This window comes from Alosa alosa, chromosome 13 (genome assembly GCF_017589495.1).
Source record: "Alosa alosa isolate M-15738 ecotype Scorff River chromosome 13, AALO_Geno_1.1, whole genome shotgun sequence".
NCBI classification, from domain to species: Eukaryota; Metazoa; Chordata; class Actinopteri; order Clupeiformes; family Clupeidae; genus Alosa; species Alosa alosa.
Genome location: NC_063201.1, coordinates 26,216,877 through 26,221,876, shown reverse-complemented (window position 1 = coordinate 26,221,876; position 5,000 = coordinate 26,216,877). Strand labels below are relative to the sequence as shown.

Genomic DNA, 5,000 nt, shown 5'->3' with positions numbered 1-5,000 from the left:
TGCTAATAATTGCCCCTCTCCCATAGAGCGTGTGACTACTGTACATGCAGCTTGAACTAACACAATGCTTTGTTTTGATGTCTGTTGTACGAAAGAGTCAGTTGCACACCAATGAAAAAAAAAACAACAACAAGCAAGGAAACAAGCATTTTATTCTAAATAAGAGCAAAAAGTCAAGCCTTTCATCTTCTTAGCGTTACGTGAGTCAGCCCCCCTTTTTTTCTCTCTAACGCAGTCATTAATGTCAGGGGAGGACTGGATAATTACACAGGCTGAATGAATGCCGTGGAACTAGAGCACACTGGAGAGGCAGAGCAGAAGAGAGAGCAGGAGAGACACAAAGACCGCTGGGAGAAACAAAAGTAAATAGCTTTACTTGGTTTTATTATCGCATGAGTAAGAGCCTGTAAAGTAAGAGAGAAGAGTTGTGTGTGTGTGTGTGTGTGGGGGGATGCAGTTACATGGTCTGAATTAAAAACAGCAGAGCCGTTTCAACACCAGCATCAGTCAATGGGCGCACGGGCCACATACTTCCAAAACACCGCAAGTTATAGAAAGCCGTTAATGGGAACCATAGGACAACTGGCCGTCCAAGCGCACAGAAAAAGGGGGGAGAAAATCGATGCCAGCATGGGGCTTAAAAGCAGCATGCCTTGTATCAAAACAGCCACTCCAGAGACAAATAAAATGCACAATGGCTCTGCTGCTCCGACCCCCGGGCGATGGGAGGGTAAATAAAGTGGGAAGGAATCGTGTAAAAAGAATGGGGAGGGTGAGACTGAGAAGGCACTGCACTGTTACACCCATGCCTTGGAATGCCACATGCCTGCATGTTCAAGAGGAGGCATGTTTAAGCTCCATTTCCTTCACCCCCCCTCCAAATCAGTTCCCCTTCTACACCCCCGCCCCTCCCAATCAGTTCCCCTTCTACAACCCCAATTCCCCCCCAATTCATTCAACCCCTCAGGCCTCACTCTTCAGGCCCTCCCTGATGTGTGAATGACGTCTCTGCGGTTGTCAGAAAAACAGCGTTCGAGACGCAGCCAAAACACAAGTGAGTGACAGCATTGTTGGAGGGCTCGGGGAGGGAGTGTACCGAGCAGTGGACAATGGACTCCTAGCCCAGCCCAGACAGACACACATACACACACACACACACACACACACACACACACACACACACACACACACACACACACACACACACACACAGAGAGATGCAATTCAATTCACATGCAATTCAATACTGTGTGGTGCAGCTGCAATGGGCCATCACACCAGAGACCTTTGGCTGCTGCTCTTTTTTTTCCACGACTCACCTCCTCATGAACTTCAATCATAAAAGGTTTACAGCGCATGCACGCGGCCAGCACATAAATATCGACTTGGACGGCGAGTGAGCACCGTTGGCTTGTTAAGGCACTAATAAGCTGACATGTGCAACACCTTGCCCAACCTTGGAGGGCCGGCCATGGGGAGAGTTTGCTGAGAGACTTGAGGCGGGTAGAACGGAGAGTAATGAGAGAGAGAGAGAGAGAGAGAGAGAGAGAGAGAGAGAGAGAGAGAGAGTGCTTCAGGTTTTTGGCCTGAGAGTCTATTTGCGGACTGATTGCATGCTTTCAGACAGGATGGACTTCAACTCTAATCATCTAGTTCATGATCATGTTCTTTTTTTCCATTTTTCAATCTCAGTGTTGAGTTTCAGTGTGTGTGTGAGTGTGTGAGTGTACATGTCTGTCTCTGTCTGTCTGTGTGTGTGTGTGTGTGTGTGTGTGTGTGTGTGTGTGTGTGTGAGTGTGTGTGTCGGTGTGTGAGTAATCTGCTTTCAAAACAAGCCCAGTTAAGACTATACATGCCATACCAACGGAGTACATAATACAGTATGTGCATTGAAAAAATCAAAACAAATGTTTCACTGGCAAATCCGATTATTTAAGGACAACAAACCCCTTTGAGAAGCAAATAGCACACACATTCCAAGACATAAGTGAGCGAGGCTGAAATCCAAAACAGTCTCACTTGAAAACGTGTCTCTTTGGACTTGTGCAATACATCATCAAAACACAGACGTGCACCCACATGAACCTTAAGATGGCGTTAATCATCACGTCACTTAGCCTAGCTAGGTCCGCCACCGTGGAGGTGACCTTAGCGCCAACACCTGGAGAGCAGGCCACTCTTTACGACCCGAAGCCCCAAACCTCTCCCACTCTATCTGTCCTCCTCAAAGTCAGGGTCAAGGGTCAAGTACACCTCCTAAAAGAGGTCAGTTAACCCTTTCAGAGTGGCAAAACACCCAGCTTCAGTCCAAGAAAACACAGATTCGGCCCACTCAAGCCAACCAGAGCAGATGTCCCACTTATGCATCCTTTTAAAGTTCACAAAGTAGATTCATTTTTATGAAATGTCAAAACTAAATTTACTGCCAGTCTTTGCAGCTCAAGGGAATAAAACGTGCCTTATCCACATTTACTTGCCCCATGAAATTAAAGCAAGGTAATGCAAAGGAACTGAGTATCTGTGTGTGAGTGTGTGTGTGTGTGTGTGTGTGTGTGTGGGGGGGGGGGGTGGTGGTGGTGTGTGTGTGTGTGTGTGTGTGTGTGTGTGTGTGTGTGTGTGTGTGTCGGGCCTGCAGGGTCTGTGTAATGACAGACTGCCGTGCTCGAAGTGACGCACATCTATAAGTTTCTCCAGCTGCCTGAGTAGGGAGGCACAGGCTCTGAGCTTTTGGCTGAGGGCAGAGAGGAGAGAGAGAGAGAGAGAGAGAAAGAGAGAGAGAGAGAGAGAGAGAGAGAGAGAGAGAGAGAGATCTGTATATGTCCGAGTCTGACCCCCCCCTCCCACACACACACACACACTCACACACATACCTCCAACCTCCATCCCATCAAACAACACCCACAAGCACAGAGGTCAGTCCGCCTCAGAACAAGCTTTCGGAGTGCTGGTGGTCAGCTCCAATCTGTGACTCACACAGCAGTTACAGCAAGTGTGGCTGCGATAAGACAGAAAGAGAGAGAGTGTGTATGTGTGTACAAGTGTCTGTGGAGAGAGAGAGAGAGAGAGTGTGTGTACGTGTATACATGTGTGTGTCTGTGTAGAGAGAAAGAAAGATAGAGAGAGAGAGAGAGCAAAACAGAAAGACTAAAACTATGCTTGTGGGTGTATGTTCACACACTGAGTAAAACCGTAATAACGAAAGAAAAAGATAAAAAAGGAGAGAGAGAGGGAGAAAGAGAGAGAGATAAAGAAAGAAAGAAAGAAAGAAAGAGAGCAAGGGATAGTGAAAGAGAGCAAACGAGAAAAATGACAGAAAAGGAAGCCGAGCCAGAAAGATGCCTGTGGCAGCATCTAGGTTTGGGCACTCAGATGTGCCTGTCATCCTAAAAAGCTTCTGGTCCCAGGGTTGTGTGTTGAGCAGGAATACGAGGAAAAAAATGTCTGGAGGACAAAGATGGAACGTTAATAATTAATTGACATCCGCACAGCACTGCCGCCCACCTCCCCTGCAGCGCACGTTCACTCATCCCTGTCCCTATGCCTCTCTTCAACACGGCTAGACAGAGCAAGGACAGAGTCCACCAGAGCAAAATGAAGAAATGAAATAATAATAATATTAATGAAATCTTCTCTCCCCATCTGTCTCACCCAACTATCTCTGTGAGAGAAAATATACAATCTTGCCAGATAAAATTGTGACATCTTAAATCTGCTGATGTCTCAGAAGTCAGCTATTAAATGTAAAGCAATATGCACACGCACACGCGCACACACACACACACACACACACACACCCTGTGAGTGTTTCTATATTGTAGAACTAGAGTGTAAAACCAGAATGTTCTGATAGATTTCTGCTTCTATAGAACTTGATGTTAATGCAAAGCACTGACTGGGCCACAGGATGTTCTGACCCAAGTCCATTATACACATGAGAAAACCCATAGAAACATGAGAAACTTCCGTCGTCCTTCACTGAGTTGCAGTTGAAACTGAGCACAAATGAAAGACATGGTTCACATTCAACGTCATATTCTGGTCGTGGACATGAATGCGTTTCTGAAATTGAAACACTGCCACTCGTCAATTTGTTTGAGGTTGTTTTCATGTCACGTGACTCTCTCGTGGTGGAGTACGCCACTGGTCTGCACAGCTGCCGAGCACCACTATCCAACAATCATTTTCCCACACTACTCCACAATCTGAGGTTAACCAAAACAGCCGTGTTGGGCGACCATTGGACAACCTGCTCAAAACCACAACCACGACACACTCGGAGCGGCTAATACCCCTACCATTAGTCATGTGTCATTACAGCGTAGAAGACAGTCGAAACCGGCATATCCAATCCCTGGAACCGTTCGCAGGATCCTCTCAACCGTTACTTCGGAGAAGCAAGTGACTGGCGTGTATGAGGCGCTTGCATAACCCGTGTACCTCACGTTTCTCGGCGCGGATGTTTCTCGATGTCCTGCCCCGGAGAAAATCTTTTGCTCCATTTGCCAAAGGCCGCCTGCAGAAATGTCAGGTGTATTTTTCAAAGTAATTAAAAGGAAGAAAATCGATTTTGTGAGATTAGATTTTTTTTGTTTTCACAGCGCCATTGGGCAAAGGAGGGTTTTAAAAAATAGCAGGTAAGGAAATTGGGCATATGATCAGGTATCCCCTTCTGTTGCAGGAAATCCTGAAGGTGATCAGGGACTCACTTCAGAGATGCAAGATTTTGTTTTCAGTCAGTCAGTCCCTCACTCAAGCCGTTACTCAATGCATTACAGATCAGGTGCCTGTCATAGCCCATTTGTGACCTGTCTTTAGTGACGTGACACTTAGCTGTCAGCTTATCTCCTTCTACATTTACCCACACAGGATACGGACAGCAACTCAACAATTCCCACAAGCTGTCATGGTCAGGCTCACTCTCATTAAAGCCATGCACTATCCTCAAAATTCCCCTACCCCACCCTCATACACACACACACACACACACACACACACAGACA

General features: G+C 46.6%; 1 protein-coding gene across 2 annotated transcripts in view; it reads right to left on the bottom strand.

The window, feature by feature from the left end:
* Window positions 1-5,000, bottom strand: part of znf385d (zinc finger protein 385D) — a 41,514-nt gene that overhangs the window by 35,491 nt on the left and 1,023 nt on the right. The window lies entirely within an intron of this gene.